This window comes from Carcharhinus amblyrhynchos, chromosome 2, assembly GCF_965287045.1.
Source record: "Carcharhinus amblyrhynchos chromosome 2, sCarAmb.v2.hapA, whole genome shotgun sequence".
NCBI classification, from domain to species: Eukaryota; Metazoa; Chordata; class Chondrichthyes; order Carcharhiniformes; family Carcharhinidae; genus Carcharhinus; species Carcharhinus amblyrhynchos.
The window spans coordinates 96,831,405-96,851,483 of record NC_137325.1 but is presented as its reverse complement, the minus strand read 5'-3'; the positions used below and the strand labels follow the sequence as shown (position 1 = coordinate 96,851,483).

The window sequence follows — 20,079 nt, the reverse complement described above, 5'->3', positions numbered from 1 at the left end:
CGCAAACTCGATTTTGACTAGGGGTGGAAATTGGGCAGACCTGAAACACAGAGCCACATTCTCTGACCTCATCTGTAGCTGGGAATTTCCAGTCCAACTGTAGTGAATAGAGATTTAGCTGAGTGCCAAATTCTCCGTTATCACTGGTAGCGGTGACAAGGTGTGAGAAGCCGGAGAATTCAGGCCACGGTGTGAGTTAGTAGGGACAATTCATTGTGACACTCAAGTCATTTTAGTTTCCTGAGATTGAATGTGATAACATAGTGGTACTTTTCTGGACTTGGAATCAGAGGCCTGGATTGATGAGAGCGGTATGTGTTAAAATCTCAGAATGGCAACTGTGAAATTCAAATGGACTTCATAGCTAGTGTTAGAAAGGGTGACTGTGAAACTACTGGATTATTGTAAAAATGTCTCTGGTCATTAATGCCTTCCAGGAAAAGAAAGCTGTTGACTTTACCTAGCCTGACCTACACATGGTTCCTGACCCATAACAAAATGGTTGACCCTTAACTGCTCTCTGCAGTTAACAAGGCATACAGTTGTATCAAAATGCTATGAAAATGTCCAAAAGTAAAACCAGGTGGGGAACCCATCATTAGCCCAGGCATTGGACACACAACAAAGACACACCGTATTCAGTTCACCCTGCAAAGTCCACCTCAGCAGCAACAGACTGAGCTGGCCAACTCCTGAAAGTTGATCAGGTTAGGCCTGCAGCAGATAGTGAGGAAAACAACAGGGAACATGTTACTTCACTCTCACCAATCTGTCACAGTGTCATCAATTTTGGCAGGAGAGACCACTGCAGGGTCCTTGTGGAGACTGTAGTAAAAGGGTCAGGCATATAAAGGGTTAACATGGGATTGAGTACAGTACCACCACACAGTGATGCACCCGGGGTCAGTGTAATGTTGGACAGAGCCATGTGTAGTAACAAGCTTGGAGACAGCTCCTAGCTTGGACCTTTACTGCATCAATGTATATAGTTTCTAGTAGTTAATAAATGCTTACTGTTGAACCATATAAACCTATGAAGACCTCAATAGGACTTACTGAACTACGCCTAACACCTTACAACATGATAACAGTGAAGGAAAGTTTTAAAACTTCATGGAGACTACAAAAGAAAATTAAAATTCCGGAAAACTGAAGGAATAATCAAAGGAGCATTCTGATCTAAAGAAAAGCTGAAGAGGTGAAAGGGCAGAAAAATCAGAGAAATGCTCCAAGAAAAAGTTTGGAAGCTAAAGGCAGAAATGAAATTCCTCACTACAGCAGAAGAAAAAGTAAAAGTTTATTTATTAGTCACAAGTGAGGCTTACATTAACACTGCAGTGAAGTTACTGTGAAATTTCCCTAGCTGTCACAGCCCAGTGCTTGTTTGGGTCAATGCAACTAACCAGCAGATCTTTCAGAATGTGGGAGGAAACCAGAGCACCTGGAGGAAACCCATGCAGACATGGGGAGAACGTGCAACTCCGCACAGACAGTGACTCAAGCTGGGAATCAATCCCGAGTCCCTAGTGCTGTGAAGCAGCAGTGCTAACCATAGTGCTGCCGTGCCATCCACAGACTCCACTGAAACCCATGGAAGTCCAGCTTCATTGCTCAGAGTGTGCAGAGTTAGCAGACATAACAAGGAAAGAGCTAAAAAATTAACATTCGAGGACAACAGGTCATGAAAAAAGGTAAATACTGCAATTGTCAGAAATTGATGTTTAAATCTGATATGATCCCTGTCGGTGTTATAACTGGACAGGAAGGTTCCAGAATGGAACTCTGGCTCAAAAGACCGTAAAAAACAAAACATGGAGAAACAGTCACAGAACCGCTAATTAGTATAAACAACAAGAAGTTAAGCAATTGTTAAACATGAAAATGTTGAATTATAATACAATATTCCTTTACTCACCCCTTAGCCCAACAAATAGGTTTGAGATTAACATGGATGACACAGTACATTTAAAACTACAATCGTCTCATTAAGGAAGTCAGTTTAGCTCAAGTTGGCTGGATAGCTGGTTAGTGATGTAAAGTGACACCAACAATATGTGTTTGTTTCCCGTACAGGCTGAGATTATTCAAGAAGGCCATGTCTTCTCAACCTTGCGCTCACCTGAGGTATGGTGATCCTCAGGTTAAATCACCATCAATCAGTTCTCCCCGTTAAAACCTATAGTCATCTAGGACCGTAGTGACTTCACCACTCTCATTAGCACACAAAGTCCTTTTGACGGACACAAGATGACTGTGGTCAAGTGCACACTTCTCTTTGAACCCAAGTTAGTGTCTGTAATTTTCTTTTCAGGATTTTCCCAAATGATGGGGAGTAGAGTTTAGAAACATATTTTAAAGCTTACTCTCAGAATAATGCTTTTCCTTAATAGTTTGCATCCTAAAATCCAGCCCAGGTTTCCAAATTACACTTTTAAATGCTGCATCCATTCTGCTTTGACCTGCAAATCCAGCCCAGGATCTTACACCAACCCCTTTAGGATCCCTTTGTTTTAAGGGGTTTGCCCGTTCTGAGGTCCAGCCATTGATTCCCACAGATATTTCAATTCACATTCCATAGGCTGGACTACAATCTCACAAGCCTGAAAGTTACTTCAGGTGTCTTCCTGGCATCTCAGCTTTCTTCTGAGTTCTGTCTCTCTTTACTGAACATCCTCTGTTCTCTTTTTCTTGGGAATTATGGGGGGCAGAGGCACGTAATTTGGGGAGAGGCATAAAATCTGTTCCCAAATGTCAGAATTTTCTTCTCCCAACTTTCAAGGTGGGTTATTGTGGGTCAAGCTTCCTGGTGATCAGTGTTGTATGGCCGATTTGCATGCAGTATCATCTCATGCATGCTCATTGAAAGGCCAACTCACTGGAATTAAGCTCCCCTCCAAATTCAGTTCCCCACCAGTGAGAATTTAGATCATTTAGTTTTATGACTATATACATTGCCCCTGGAAGCTTGACCTCTTCCATAACATTGAGGCCGGTAGATGTTGCTTTCTCCTTGTTGGGAACCTTGCATAACTTTGCTCATACTGGCAGCCGTTAGCAAATGATGCGCCAACGCTGGACAAGGGAGGCAAGTGAAGATTGAACGTGGGGAGGAGGGATGATATGGTGGAGCATAGATTGGCCAGGGGAGGCAGGCTTATAGTGGAGAGTGCCAGGGAGGGCAGTCATGAGATTATCTGGGAATGGAGTGGGTGTGCTGGGGGGAGGGATGTCTTTGAGCGCAGGGTCAGTGGTGTCCTGGGAGAGAACTCAGGGTTATGGTGATAAGAGGAAGCAGTCACAAACAGAGGGTGGGATGCAATAGGTGGAAGGCCCAGCGTGAGATCCTGGTAGATGAAGGTCTCACTGGGTAGATCATAAAGGGGGAAAAGACAGGTAGCTTGGATAATGAGAGGGAGCAAAATCAGGGTGGGCATAAGGAGTCATTACTGATTGAAGAAAGGGGCATGTGAAGGTCGATTGTGTTAAGATCCAGGGCAACCAGGGGCAGCGTTCAAGGGTGACAGAGGAGTAAGGAATGATGATAATGGGTGAGTCTATGGTGATGGGCAAGATGTTGGTTGGTGATAGATGGGTAGAAGGTGATGGAATAATTTGAAAGGTGACGAGCATTATTTTCCAAACCATCATTGACTCACACAGTTGATGAGATCAACTTTTACAGATGCACCATAGAAAACATTCTTTCTGGTTGTATCTCAGCTTGGAATAGCTCCTGCTTTACCCAAGACTGCAAGAAACAACAGAAGGTCGTGAATGCAGCCCAATCCATCACACAAATCAGCCTCCATCCATTGACTCTGTCTACACTTTCCGCTGTTTCGGAAAAGCAGCCAGCATAATTAAAGGTTCCACACACCCCAGACATCCTCTCTTCCACCTTCTTCCTTTGGGAAAAAGATACAAAAACCTGAGGCCATGTACCAACTGACTTAAGAACAGCTTCTTCCCTGCTGCCGTCAGACTTTTGAATGGATCTACCTTGCATTAAATTGATCTTTCTCTATGCCCTAGCTATGACTGTAATACTACATTCTGCACTCTCTCATTTCCTTCTGTATGAACAGTACGTCTTGTCTGTATAGTGTGCAAGAAACAATACTTTATTCTAATACATGTGACAATAATAAATCAAATCAAAATCAAAGGTTCCTGGAAGTAAGAGGTGGGTCTTTTTGGGTGGGTGGAGTTGCAGGTCAGTACACATGGTTGACTAAAGGAACACCCTAATAATAATGAGGCAACTGGACATCAAAGATGCTTGATTATGTTCTCCATTCTGTAGTTTAGCCCGCATTTCAGCAAGTTTGTTCCTGACTCATGAGTTTTGTAACATTGAAATCCCAGCAAGGTGTGGAATGGCCGTTCATTCTGTGCCATTTCTCATTGGCTGCAGTCAGAGGCAGGGATGAAAGGGGGAAGGGAGGTGGATGCCTCCAAGGGACACAGCTGGTGGAGGACAGACAACTTGTGACTCCAAACCCACCATGTTCGCAGATGAATGGTCATAGTTGAGATTATGCAGTTTGTTTTTCTATGTTGCCAAGGCAATGCTGGGTCTTTGGAGTTTGTGGGAAGTGGAGACAAGTGGAAATGTGTCCATGTGAAGCATCTTGCACATGGCTCTCATGACCTGGTCAAAGAGCAATGTCTCCATATGCATTCATCTCTAGTCCCCTAGAGTGTCCTTTATCTGGAAGGGCTGGGGTGGAGATGCCATGTCTAGATAGAGGCCAGATGAAGGCTTAGCATTTGTTTGCTGGCGTTAAAGTGGAAGGAAACCTGTAAAGGACATGATTACTTAATATATTACTTCAATTCATTCACACATCCAATTGAGGTGTCAATGGTGCAGGCTGCCAGCATCTCTGTCCGGGTAATGGCTGTCATCCAGATGGAGAGAACAGCCATCACAGGTTGTCACAGAGCCAGGAGGAGCAAAGGCCTGAGCAGCAAGAGGCTGCGGGGCCTTTATAAGGTCAAGAGGCTGGCAAACATGGACCATTGCAAAGGCAAGCATTGGCGTAACCATGGTTATATCGTCGGTTGTGTTCTTAGCTACAGATGAGTGAAAGGGAATGTTGGAAGCACCTTTGTGTGTCCTGGGATGTGTTTGTTCACATCGCAATTTTTTTCCAGTATGAGCTGTGGCCACAAGGACTCTACAGGAGTAATGTGGACCTCCTGGCATTCAATCAGGGAATGCCTATCTGAGTACCCTGTAAATCTGGTGCCAAGACCTTTGACCTCATGAGGTGATCATGGGACAGGTGAATCCTTGCCCACCCTAACTCAAGATTCATGAGATTCTCATGGATGCACAATTAATGAGCTGAAAAGCAGAAGATTGTTCACCCATATCCCTGCTTGGTGGGTATCTTGCCCACCACCAGACCTATTCTGTAGAATAGAAAATTCCACCTTATGTCTATAGATTCCTGTGGAAATGAGACTTATTAAATAGTTCTTTTTAATAATTAACAATCCATATTCACAACTATGAGAAAAATACTGTAAATCTGAATAAATACAGAAAGTGCTCAAAATACTAAATGTTTCTGGGAGCACCTGAGGAGAGAGAAAGAGAATGAGTGGATTGTGTTTCAATTGGGAGACATTTGTGATTTTCAAATATAAAGGACCTAATTTGCCTGGGGATAAGATTGGTGCTCTATTAGCTATGCTGGAAACAGCTTGAATCTGGCACCTAGAAACAGGGGGCCCTTTAAGAAGGCAAAAAGTAGCCATGATGAGCTTGTCATTCGCTGAGGGGATGATGCAGGAGGCTTCACAGAGGGCCAGGATTGGCATGGGCAGGTGTCCATGGGTGGCCTCAAGGTTTTCCAATGTTTCTCTTGAGCCAAAACAGTTGCCCAGAGACATGCTGGAATTCTTCCATCCCACCAGCCAATGGAATTCTAGCAGGCAGGGATGGACCATGTGAAGGTCCATTGAAGTCAGGTGGGATTCTCCGGTTTTCAGGCAAGCGCGGCCAGAGAATCCTGCCCGTGATATTGTTCAGAATATCCAACAGAAGAAATCTGCCTAGAGATGGAATGTTCCCATACCGCCCACCATGGGAATTGTAGCGGATGTGACACAGACTTTGGAAAGGTCTGATGCCATCGGGTGGGATTTTCTGATCTTCAGACAAGCGCAGCTGGAAAATCCCGTTGATCTGGATGAAGGAGCCTCTTGGTCTAAGGTTGGGAAAGTTAAGGGGGTGTCACAAATTAGATGCTGAAGGCATCTGAAGTAGAATTGGGAGATGCTTTGCTCCAATTTTTTGTATAACCTGTTAGTTTGGAAATCTATGTAGTACGAAAAGACCTGTGTTGTTAAATAATCAGACAATAATTCTCGTCAACTAATATTTATAACAGATTTATGCAAAAGCATAGTCAAATGAGCACTGATTCTTAACTGTATTTTAAAATGCTTTACAATATTGCACCAGTTGTTCTGATGCAACCCAATAAATCTTTCTTTATTATGTAGTTATGCTCCACTTATTTCATTACAGTTTGCAACAAGGAGATTGCACCACATGGAAATGCTTTCAAATTACCCGATCAGAACCATTTCATTTTACACACTACAGTCGAGAGGTTGCATTATGTTTACATATGAAGCCCTATTCAGATTGTACTTTATCAACAGTGAAATGATTACTGCAGCATGGGGCTTTTATCAGCCCTCAGTGAAAACTCAATATATTTTCTTGTTGTAAACGCTGTCTGAAACCAATATTTGTCCAGGTGCAGAGAACTGACCCCAGAATTTATATTTTTGTTTTCATGCATATGGGATTATTTCACATTTTAAACATTTAAGCAGTGGCACAGTGGTTAGCACTGATGCCTGACAGTGCTAGGAACCCAAGTTTAATTCCTGGCTTGGGTCACTGTCTGTGTCGAGTTTGTACATTCTCCCTGTTTTTGCGTGGGTTTCCTCTGGCTGCTCCAGTTTCTTCCCACTGAACAAAAATGTGCAGTTTAGGTGGTTTGGCCGTGCTAAATCGCCCCTTGGCGACCCAATATGTGTATATTGTGGGGATTAGTGGGGTAAGTATGTGGGATTACAGGGATTAGGCCTGAGTGGGATACTTTGTCGGAGAGTCGGTACAGACTCGATGGACCCAACTTCTGCACATTCTGTGATTTTATAGACAACTCTCATTTGTCAAGCCAGTCAAAGATTATAATCATGGTCTGAATTTTCATGAATTTTCAGTCCAGCCAACTCCACTTGCCCGAATGCCATATTAACATACGGTGATTGGCATAAGGCAGGCCTTCCATCCTTCACTTAGGAGGAAGTCCCACCCTGGAGAGCCACTGTTCAATCAGATTCGGTTCCTCCAGACACAGCGCTGCAGTGGCTGGAGTAGGCACTGCAGGGAGCTGCCTGGCACTAAGTGCTGGGAATCAGAGGGCAGATAAGTGGCAGGGATCGCAGGGCGGGGAGGGTAGTGAAGGTCTGGAGGTTTGTGAGGGGACAAATGGAGTTTTGGGGATAGGCCAGGGGAGGAGGGAGTCTGATGGGGATTTCTGATGGAGAACCCGCCTAGCCCTTCCCACCCAAAATCAAAATTATTCTTATGTTTCCCTCCCCAGAGCTGTCCAGCCTAAAAACTGAAGCTAGGTAGGAAAAAGCCCTCTCTGTACTTGTCTAGCTTCCTTTTAAGAGCATCATGAGCTGTTTGCTTCAACCACTTCCTGTGCTAATGAGTTCCACATTCTAACCTTCTAAGAAACTCATAATTTCCTTATTGGATTTATTAATATCTATAATATACAAGTAGGAACCGTAGATATATTTTTTCCACAAGTGGAAACATTCTCTCCATATTGACCCTCCAGGTAGTCTCCATGTCATCTCTTTTCTAAAGAAAAAAGTCCCAACCTTTTTTGATGACTAATCTCAGTGCTGGTTTGGTTCTTGTGAAAAAAAACTTTGCACTTTCTTCAATATTTCCAGGTCTATTTAATGATAGGCTGCACAAAATAGTCTAAGTGTAGTTTAATCTTAAGTACAGCTTCCATGGTTCCATACAGGTTTGATGTAAGTGGTCACCTTAATTGAGGCAAGGGCTGGCTTCCCATCTGAGGTCCTCCAGTGTCAAACTGCTGTCAAGTTGGGGAGGATGGGAAGCTGGAGGGAATCTACCCATGCAACTACATGATTCTGGCTGTCACAAAATCTGCCAGAGGGGCCTATTGCTACAAATGTGGAAGGCTATTCAGCTCCCCTACTCTTTCTCCCACAGAAACCTAAACAGCTTCCATTACAGCATCCGGCTGCCTTCTGGGTGACTCCAAAATGTTTTCTTTCACTACCTGACTTGGAAGGCCACTTCAGGCATGCATCATTGTTTGGTCACAATTTCACTACATTAGCAAGATCAAGTCTGGCTCCTTTGAAAGTTGTGAAATGATAGAGACTTGTTACATTTCAGACTTTTGAAGGAATAGAAATTCTGCAGAGATTTTCACTCCTGCTGTAATGTTAGCAGAATATACTTTTAAAAATCATTCATGGGATATGGGCAGTTGAGAGTCACCACATTGCTGTGGGTCTAGAGTGACAGACTGGGTAAGGACAGCAGATTTCCTTCCCTCAAGGACATTAGTGAGCCAGAGGGTTTTCTGACAATGGACAATGGTTTCACGGTCGTCAGTATATTCTTAATTCCCAAAGAAAGGGTGTAATTGGACATATACTCTTCCCCTTTGAGTTTTCTACTGATCTTCTTCTGAAAATATTGCAAGAAATTTGAAAAGCATAATTATATAGATGTACACATATTTCAGGAAAGACAAAATATTTTGCATTTTCTTCAGTATTTCCAGGTCTTTTTAATGGTGTGGAGACTAGACAGTGCAGCCTTAGTGTAACTTAATTTTAAGTGCAACCTGCCATGGTCCCATAGAGGTTTAACATGAATTTTAGAATTCAATATCCCTCGAAATAAGCTTCCATGTTTCATTAGCATTTTAAATTCCTTTGCTGATCTGTGGGGCTGCTTTAAATGATTTATTCCCATATTCTAAATTCCTTTGCTCTTCCACTCTGTTCACTTTCCTATTTTTGGAAGGTGTGGGTTATATTGGCTCTTCCCGCTCAGAAAGGACAGTAGGACTAGGGGGCATAGCCTCAAGATAAAGGGGGGGCGGTTTAGAACGGAGTTGAGGAGGAACTTCTTCACTCAAAGGGTGGTGAATCTCTGGAATTCTCTGCCTGTTGAAGTGGTGGAGGCTGCCTCGCTAAATATTTTTAAGACGTGGGTTGATGGGTTTTTGATAAACGAGGGGATTAAGAGTTATGGGGAGAGGGTGGGAATGTGGAACTGAGCCACGACAGATCAGCCATGATCTTATTGAATGGCGGGGCAGGCTCGAGGGGCTGGATGGCCTACTCCTGCTCCTATTTCTTATGTTCTTATTCCTGCTGTGTCTATCAAAGTTCACCAGACCATAAATACTGAGTTAAAATTATTTTCCAGTTAATTGCCCATCTGAAAGTTTTCTGATTTCTTCTTGTATTATTACTGAACTCTTCCTCTGTGTTAGCTATACCTACCAGTTTTGTATCTTTGAAAATGTAGGTAAAAAGCTACATGTTCCTAAGCCCCAATCATTAATGTAAATTAAGAATAGCAGTGACCCCAGCATTGATTCTTGGGGAACCCCGATTTCCTCAGTCTGAAAGCCTTTAGCCAAAGTCCCAGCTTGACAGATATCTGTCCCTTCTCACAACCGAAGCTGTGTAATGAGCTTACTGTCTGTTGCCTTATCAAAGACCTAAAGATATGTGAGATAAAATACCAAGGAAGGTAATCACAGTTCTAAAATTAATTGAAAAGACAACTAGATACATTTTGAGAAAATTAATTCAGGAAAACGCTGAGTCAGTGAATAGGTGAAATTCAGATATATCAAAGACAGAGGGAGCGATTTTACCTTTGCACCCTGCCAGCCAATGGGCGGATCAAGCCAGTAAGATCTCAAGACAGCCGAGAAATCAGGTTTGCGCTCAATTTCTCACCTCTTGCATTCATACCGGCACTGAATATCATCTAAATAGAATTAGTGAACCCAGGGTTGAGTCATTAAGGCTCACTTGCCTCTGTGGCTTCACTGGGGAAGATTCTAACCGACAAGGATCAAGTATGCCCCCCCCATCAAGGGGGACTAGACATGGTGGTCTCCCTGGTAGAACCAGAGGCCATTGAGGCCTCCATGTGAGGTTGGGGGCAGGGGGTGCCCGTTGGGCAGTGCAAGCACCCAGGTACTGTCAGCCTAGCTCCCTGGCAGTGCCCACCAGGCACGTGCCAGTGCCAAGAGGGTGGAACCTAGGGGAGCATGGCCAACTTAGGTTCGGGGGGGGTAGAATCCACTGCACATTCAGCAACCATAATCAGTGAGGAAGGGACCGCTGCACACTCTGCAGTAGCGATCGGTGGGGGGTGGTGGCAGAGCCCTGCTGCTCTGCAACAGGAATCAGTGGAGGAAGGGAGGGTTGCGATTGTTCTGGGTGGGGGCATGGGTGGTGATGGTTGTGAGCAGGGAAGTCACGATTGGCTGCGGAGTTGGACTGTAGCAGGGGGTGGAGGTGCTGGGCCATGGAAGTTGATTGATAGCGGCAGAGACATTGACAGATCTCTGTGCCCGCAGCACACACAAGTCTGCACATGTGTAATGGTGCCCTCTGCTGCTGTCAAACAGCCTTTGGGCCATTTAAGCCCTGCCCACTTACTGCTACTGGTGGAAAACAAATTGAGGTTTATCTTATTGCACAGAGTGTCATAAGATTCGACCGGTGGCCTTGCTGAAATAACAGCCCCATAGGCCACGATCTTACCTTTGCGCCACACTGGCTGATGGGCACTCTGCAATAGCAAGGGGGAGGGAGGGGAATGCTGCCGCTCTGCAGCAGCAATTGGTAGGGGGAAGGAGGGTGGCCATTGTGTGCTTTGCAACAGAGATGGATGGTAGGAAGGTCTGCTGCTTGTGATCAGTGGGGAGGGAGCAGGGGGTTCTGATCATTCCAAGTGGGGGGAATGATCGTTCTGGGAGGGGGGGGTTGTGATCAGCTGAGGGTCGTGATCAGCTGCAGGGCCCCGCAGTAACAAAGTGGGGTGGTGGTGCTGTGCCATGAAGTCAGGCTGGCTATAGTGGCAGAAGCAGTGACAGATATTTGTGCTCTGAGAGCACAGAAACCTGCACATGCGCAATGGCATCCTCTGCTGCTATCAACCAGCTTTTGGGTGATTTAGACCCTGCCCACTCCCCCTATTGGCAGAAAATAGATAGAGGATTTTTTTTATTGTGCAGAGTGTCATAAGATTCAATTGGTGGCCTTGCCAAAAGAATGGATCTGAAATTTTCCCATTTTCACACTTGTTCTGGACTTAGAATTTTTTTGGTAAGATCATCCCCTGACAGGCTTGTTGTACATTTGCATTATTCTAAAACTTAATTGGCTCCAAAAATCGACAGCATTCTAGCAGATTTGAACTCGCTAACATAAACGGAAACTTGGCCAAGATCTAGGCACGCTCCCGCGATGGCCCCTAAAAAAATTCAACTAGATCAGTCAGATATTCCTTTGTTGCCTCTGCTGCTTCCCCTGTTCCATTGCTCATGAAGCCAAATGCAACTAGTAAGTCACCCCCATCCTAAACTTTATATGTGTTTGTTCCCTCCTGTTGTGGTGAAATTTGAAGATGACCAACTGTGCCTTTACTTAGACAATTCAAAACTCACAAGGCAAGTATCTCTGTGCAAAGATGTAACAAAACTAATTTAACATAAAACAAACAAAACAAACATATAGCCAACTGGAGATTTCTAAAGGGTGAAATAGCTCTGGGAATAAAGCGACAGAACCTCTTTGAAAGATTTGAAATACATAGTCAAATACAGATCAGTTATAGTTTTTCCTGATCAATAATTCCACCTCTCCTGAGCTTAAAATCAATTTCATTTAGTAATCATACATCTATATAAATCTCTGTCAAGTATCTCAGCCAACTATATGATACTTAATAGCATGGTGATATTTCATTCATTCTTCAAATCCAGGTGTGAGCACCCTTCTAACTACATCCTTGTTGCCTAGTAATGGCAGACACCACCTTCAGGTCAAAGTGAACATTCCCACCAGCTCACTGCCAAGTCGAATAGACATGTGTTCCTGCGTCCAGGGGCATATCTATCCTTGTGTTTGGGCAGAGAATGATCTATTATAAATGTTGCAGAATACATACCTTCTTAGGAATCCTCCCGATAAGACCGCTGCTGACTAGCTGGTTCACAGACTTTTGGCTTTAAACTAATGGCTTTTACCACCATGTCTTTAGGAAACTTTATTTGACTAAAGTGAACAATACATTTAAAATATCAACCTATATGTTTTAAAATCATAACTACTTGTTCTGATTCACTTACTGCATTCAAAGTTTAAAGTTTATTTATTAGTGTCACAAGTAGGCTTACATTAACACCGCAATGAAGTTACTGTGAAAATCACATAGCCACCACACTCCGGCATCTGTTCAGGGAGAATTTAGCATGGCCAATGCATCTAATCAGAATGTCTTTTAGACTGTGGGAGGAAACCTGAGTACCCGGAGGAAACCCACGCAGACACACGGAGAATGTGCAGAGTCCGCACAAACAGTGACCCAAGCTGGAAATTGAACACTTTTCTCCATTAAAGTAACACTTTTTTTATCCTTCCTGCCAAAGTGAACAACTTCACATTTTCCCATGTTATACTCCATCTGCTAGATTTTTGCCCACTTATTTATCTATTTCCATCTGCACACTCCTTGGGCAGAATGTTCCGACCTTTATGCTAATGGATTTTCTGGTCCAGCTGCAGTGAACAGAGATTTGGCTGAGCACCAAATTTTCCATCTTCCCTTGCCGTGGTAATGGGGCATGAACAGCTGGTAAGATCGCACCCCTTATAACTTCTTCACAATATACATTCCTACCTATCTTTATGCTATCTTCAAATTTAACTACCATGCCTTTGCTCCCCTCATCATAGAATCATAGAATTCCTACAGTACAGAAGGAAGCCATTTCGGCCCATCAAGCCTGTGGTGACTGCAATTCCACCCAGGCCCTATCCTCATCACCCTGCTTGTTTACCCTACCAGTCCCCCTGACACTAAGGGGCAACTTACTGTGACCAGTCAACCTAATCTGCACATCTTTTGGACTTTGGGAGGAACTGACGCAGACACAGGGAGAACATGCAAACTGCACACAGACAGTGACCTGAGGCTGGAATTGAATCCAGGTCCCTGGTGCTGTGAAGCAGCAGTGCTAACCACTGTGCCACCATGCTGCCCGGTCATTAATATAAATTGTAAAAAGTTGAGGACCCAAAACAGATGTCTGTGGGTCTTCACTTGTCACATTCTACATGTAGAAAAAGACCCATTTAGCATACTCTCTGTTTTCTGCCAGCCAACCAAACTTGTATTCATACTAGTATGTTACTCCCTATAACATGAACTTTAATTTTCTGCAATAACCTTAGATGTGGCTTGTTGTGGGGAAGTTTCAAAAGGTGGCCAATTGTGTCTTAAACTAAGAATTCAAAACTCACAAGGCAAATATCTCTATGCAAGAGACGTAATAAAAGTATTTAACATAAAACGTGGAACAAGACAATACAAATGTACAGCCGACCGGAGTCTCACGAAGGGTTAAATAGCTCTGGAACAGACCGACTGAACTTCTCTGAAAGATCTAAAGTATAGAGTCAAATATAGATCAATTATACTTTTTTCTAATCAATAATTCCGCCTTTCATTAGCTTAAAATCAATTCTATTTATACATCAAAACGAATCTCTGTCAAATACCTCAGCTGACCATATGATACTTAATAGCATGGTGATATCTTATTCATCTAATTGATTCTGGACGTAGCCTCCCCTCTTGGCACTAACTATATCCCTGTTGCCTGGTAATGGCAGATTACCACAAAGTCAAAGTGGACGTTCTCACTGGCTCACTGCCAGGTTGAATACACATGTGTTTCTGTGTCCAGGGTCATATCTGTCCTTATGTGGGCAATGAATGCATCTATTCATTAATGTTGCAGAATACGTCCCCTCTTAGGAATTCTAGCTAATAAGATTTGCTGACCTTTGGCTTTAAACTATTGATTTTTACCACCGTGCCTTTTGATAACTTTGCTTGACTGAAGTGTACAATACATTGAAATATATTTAAAATATCAGCATATATGTTTTAAAATCATAACTACTTGTTTTGATTCCCTTACTGCGTTCACATATGTGTAAACTATTTCTGTTAGCTTGCCCAATAATCATTTAACTCCTTACTGATTTCTTGTCCTGTGAAAGACTGCATTCCAACCATAAATATTATTAGCTGGTTAGAAATCCCCTTCCACATGGCGCCTAATCAAATGCCTTCCAGAAATCCAAGTTCAGTACATCCACAGGTTTCCCTTTATCCATCGCACATGTTACTCCTGCAATATTATCCAGAGGCATGGGTCCATGTTGATGACACCTACTTAAATTGCTCCACCCCTCAACTGCTTCAGTGTTGGCCAACATCCAACTTTGAATAAGCTAGTTTTCTCTAGTTAAATATTGGGAAGACTTAAGCTACCTTCTTTGGACCCTACCACAAACTCTGCACTCTTGCCGTTGATTCCATTGCCTGTTCCTGGTCTTTGTCTCAAGTTGAACGAGATTGTTTGCAATCTTAATGTTCTATTTGACCCAAGTGAGCATATGATTGCAATGAACATCCACATCTGTAGCATCAACTGTCATGATTTATGTTATGTCTAGAGTTGACTGTCCTGATCCTCTCCAGGCTGGTCATCCATCCATTACCCCTTGTAAACTTTAGTTCACCCATAACTCTTCTTGCCCTTATCCTATCCTACACCAAGTCCTTTGCTAAGTTCCATTAACTCCCAAGTCTCAATTTTAAATTTCTTCCTCAAGTTTAGATCCCTACATAGTCATGTTCCTTCGATTCTCTGAACCCATCACCAGCTCCATAAGCTGCTTTCGCTTCATAATTCTTACCTCTGGACTCTTGTGCATCCCTCTCCCTTCGCTCCAAGCTTCAAAATTGTTGATTTGGAGTTTATGCCCTAAACCCTTCCACCTCTTCACCTCCATTTGAGCTTTTCTGGCCAAGCTTGTGGTCATGTGTCCTAACATCTCTGTTTTAATTTTTCTCTGATTACACTTCAGGGATGAACCTTGGGATGTTTTTCTATTTTAAAGACATATAAAAGCTGTTCTGATCTATGCATAAGCAAAATTATATTATTCAATTTTTGTACATTTAAATATCCTTTTCAATCTTAATGATGTAATTAAATTTAATGCAGAATACAGTGCAGAGGCCAGTTCAAACTCACAAAGGATTAGCTGAGTTGCCTCTCTTTTTCACAAGTTTGACTTCCTGACATCTTAAAAATGCCCCCACCAAGAGTTTATCTGAAATTCTGTCACTGAGCTCCAAATACAAGTAGTAAGTCATGGAATTATTCCGAACGCTTAACTTCACAAAGTAATATCAATACGAAAACATCAACCATTTAATCAGTGTTACTGTGGACACAGTACAGAAATAAAACACTTCATTTCTGTATAACAGATCCATAATTATGACACTGTTACTATTACTATGAGTTCCCTGTGGTATTAGGACTGACTATGTGAGCTGTATTGATATGAAGTCATAAGTGCAGATTTTCTTAAAATAAGAGATATTTAAATTGATTTATGGACCAGAAGAATGAGCCTATTCCTCACTAATATATCTATCTGTATTTGTGTTGGTGATGGATTTTGATTATAGATGTAAGGACGCAATAATAGTTTCAATTTTACAAGCTGAATAATGGTTACATTACTAATGTGAAGATGTGGATAATATATTCATTGACCCAAGACTGGTACGTGTGCTACAACTGTACTGGGGATAGAGGGAAAAATAATTGTATTTTGACCATGTATCTCAATCTTGTGGATAATATAATTTGAGTAATGTATTGTGGGTTTCTGTTTCCCTGAAAAACACATTAATAAGTAATTTGTTCATGCTTTTTTTTCTATTCTAATTCAATTTTTCATCATCTATTGCATCCTGTGATTTTTAACATTGATGTGATCAATTTTTTAATTGCTGTTTCAGAACTATAGGTATGTGAAACATATTTATGTTGTTATGGCATCAGTGACAAAATAGAGTTGTAAACATTAACTTACTTCTCAGCAGAAAATTGGGCTGAGACCCGTGAATGAACAGTGGGGCCAAATCCAACATTGGGATGTTGGTGTAGACCCAATGGGCCGATTGGCATCCTTCTGCGCTGTAGGGATCCTGTGATTCTAGCCTGTGGATTCAGCCTTTATTTAGGAATGACTGCGTGCAGGGACAAGGAAGGGGAGTGAAGAGGGGAAGAAGTGGGGAAGGTAAAGGGGAGGGGACAGGGAAATGGAGGGAGCTTGGTGTCAGGAAGCAGCTCAAATCACTTCACTGCTGGTGGTTTTGTCTTTGGTTGCCTCAGCCCCAGGATCTGGAATTCCCTCCCTACACATTTCCATGTCTCCATCTTGTTTCCTTCCTTTAAGATAGTCTTTAAAATTTGTCCAAGATTTTGGTCATCTGCCCCAATATCTCCGAATGTGGCTCGATGATGTATCTTGTTTTGTAATGCTCCCGTGAAAACTCTTGGGGCGTTTTTAAAGGTGCTATATAAATATGAGTTGTTACTGTTTCTGTTTGAGATTTCACCAATTCAACTAAATAAAGCAGTTTAGGGTTTCATGATCAGAGTGTTAGGGGAACGAGCAACATCAGCTTTCGGCTAATTCCATTTGACAAGCAGGATTACCACATGGGAACTGACTATTTTCTATTATTTTTACATTTCTCATAAAACTTTTCTATTTTCTCATTTTGAACATATCTTATTAATTTAAGCACTTAAGTCTTCCTAGGATTTAGGATGGTGTTAAGAATAAGCCTGAATATAAATGACATCACTTCAAAACTGGGCAGATAGCCACACGTAGCACTTTCTGCGGTTAAACTGGTGTTGAAGTTAAAGGTAGAATGTTGTACCCTGTGCACAGAGTGCTGGCTGAGGTGAGAAAACGAGTGCTGGAGAGCTGCACTAATGAGTTTTATCTCCAGATTCTCTGACACTTTGCTCAGAAAGCCTGGGGCATGGTTTTTACTATGATGCTGGTGGGGTGGGTTTTGTTCGAGTCATTATGTTGGTTCCACAGAAATCAGGGTGGCATCTTTAAAGGGCGTCCCTATCTGCGTTAAAACTGTACTCCCTCATGGATACAGGAAACAACAAGCACTGGGGAACCCCCCTCTCCCCCCCCCTCCTTCCCACACCCACACAGATAAGAGGAACTGTTCCCCCCCCCAAATAAGCATTGGAACAAACCCCACTTTCACTAACACATAAGTGGAAACCGAGCAAATGGATCTCCCCCCACCCCCACTTCTCCGAGTGCCTCTTCCCTGGCTGAGTGGCAGTGCAAGTGTGCCAGGGTACTGCCCGGGCAAGTCCCTTTCTTCCCAGGAGTTATACTTACCATTACGACCTTGCTGGGTTCCCCTCGAACTGCTTCACCTTGTTAAATACATTGCCAAGGTGATTTCACATTGGCAAGGTGGTAATTTTTTATGTAGGGAATCAGATGGTGGGGAAGTCCTTTAAACATATGTAAATGCATTAAATTGGATTTAAATGAGATTCCCATCCTATCGCCAGCAAGATTCACTTCCCTGCAGTCTCATGAGATTTTCAGCCAGCTGAAGGGTGCTGGCAGGGATGTCTGAATGTCAGGGGAACACAAGAATTGAGGTTCCAACATAACATCACTTACTAGTTCCCACTGGAGATCCAAGCAGTGATCACTACAAGGAGGAGGGGTTGTTGGATACGATTGGAAAACCAGCTCAGTCCTCACTGATGGTGGTGGTGGTGGCGGGGTGGAGTGGGGGTTTATGGGGAAGGGCAGGGGGAATGGTGGTTTCAGTGAGAACAAGAAATTCAATCCCTGGTGGGGCCCAATCAGAGTGGAGGGCATTGGGCTGACAATCACAGGTAGTGTGATGATCAGAACTGCATGCAGTATTCCAAATGTGGCCTATCTAAAGTTGTAATATAATTTTGTCAACTGTTATAGTCTGTGCCCTGGCCAATGAAGGCAAGCATTCTGCATGCCTTCTTCATCACCTTATCTACATGTGTTGCCACTTTCAGGAATCTGTGGATCTGTATGCCCAACTCCGCTACATTTTGGTGCTTCAAGGATCTGCCATTTACTGTATAACTTGCACCTGAATTTGATCTTCCAAAATGCATTATAGATGATGGATAGCATTAGCAAACCTGTCACAAAGAAAGATCTTAAGTATAAAACTGGGAACTGAAATACAGGGAAACAAAACAAGAAAGCAGTGGAGAATTGAAAGAGAAGCATGGAAATGTTGGACTATTTTCAGTTCTTTTTCAAAGAAGCTCAAACTTTTTTTAATTGTTACAACTTTTGGCAAAGTAACAGAAACTCATGATTTTTAAACAGTTTGACAATGCTCTTTCATTTGGAAATATGACAAAGAAAAATGTCCATTCACAAAATGACATTTTTTTGTTACCCAGTTATATGATGTTCAGTATTCAGTATTTGTTGAAAATGGCTGAATTAAAATGGAAGTTTTACCCACAAGCCCCTTCATAATGTATCGAAACATGTCACATTAAATTGTCTCCTTTTTATGCTCATGCTTCAGTGTTACTTCCTTAAGAATCAGACATTCTGGAGCAAATACACAAGAGACAACATCATGTATTTAATTTTTGATTAGATAAACTCAATACACATCCTTCCACATGCTGAAAATTTGTTAATGTCTCTTTTGATATCACTGAATTTTTGATCCCTGAGCTACTTTTTTATAACACACAAATTTTAAAGAAAAATATCAGAGAGCTCACCCGTTTACCAAACAAGTTTGCTGTTTCTTTCCCAGCTTCTCCCATTTGACCGAATGTTTCTTGCTCTTCTCACAAGTCATGAAGTGAAAATGGCTAGTCTATCCCAGTCTCACAATGAACAGCTGCATCTCTAGGGTAGCCTTGCCTTTCAGCAGCATGTCTCACTGGGAGAGAAAGAATTGGCAAGCATTTAGATTGCCAAGCTTAAGATCATGCAGATGGACATGCAAAAGATAAATGGACAGGCAAGTCAGATATAAGAAGAACAGATACACTGATAAAGTAGATGTTCACAGTCAGGTCGATCAAGAAGGATAGGAGGAGAGCTGATAAACAATTGGGAGGGTGGGGGAGAAGCACATTTGATAAGAGAGAGAATGGTTCAAATAGTAGGGATGAGTATACAGGACAGGGATAAAAACATTGACCAAGGCAGATAGATAGGTGGGTAGATGAGGGGTATATGGTGGAACAATGGTTAGCACTGCTGTCTCACAGTGCCAGGGACCGGGGTTCGATTCTGGCCTTGGATGACTGTGTGAAGTTTACATGTTCTCCACCTGTCTGCGTGACTTTACTCCAGGTGCTCCGGTTGACTCCCGTAGTCCAAAGGTGAGGTGGTTTGGCAATGCTAAATTGCGGTTTAGTTTCTTGGGAAGTGTGGGTTAACTGGGTTAGCCATAGTAAATGCGTAGAGTGATGAGGATGGGATACAAGTGAGGGACTGGGTGGGATGTTCTTTCAGAGAGTTGATGTAGACTCGATGGACCAAACGGCCTCTTCCAGCACCATAGATGGATAGGAAAAGATCAGCAATTTAAGCAGAAGAGTGACATTTAGGCAGAATGTGAAGGAGATACACAGGAAAACACATTTGAAGGAAATAATGCTTTTTGTTAAATTTTCCTTCACCTACCTCTTAATGGTCAATATTCTCTGAGTGTAAGGTTAAGAACATTGCAGTCAGTGACATGTATGGCTGGTAAACTGGACTTTGAATTGCTTGAGGACGATTATG

At 42.6% G+C, this 20,079-nt stretch overlaps 1 protein-coding gene across 2 annotated transcripts in view; it reads left to right on the top strand.

Annotated features, from left to right (window-relative positions):
* Positions 1-20,079, top strand: part of LOC145356680 (E3 ubiquitin-protein ligase HECW1-like) — a 434,978-nt gene that overhangs the window by 48,926 nt on the left and 365,973 nt on the right. The gene's annotated exons all lie outside the window — the stretch shown is intronic.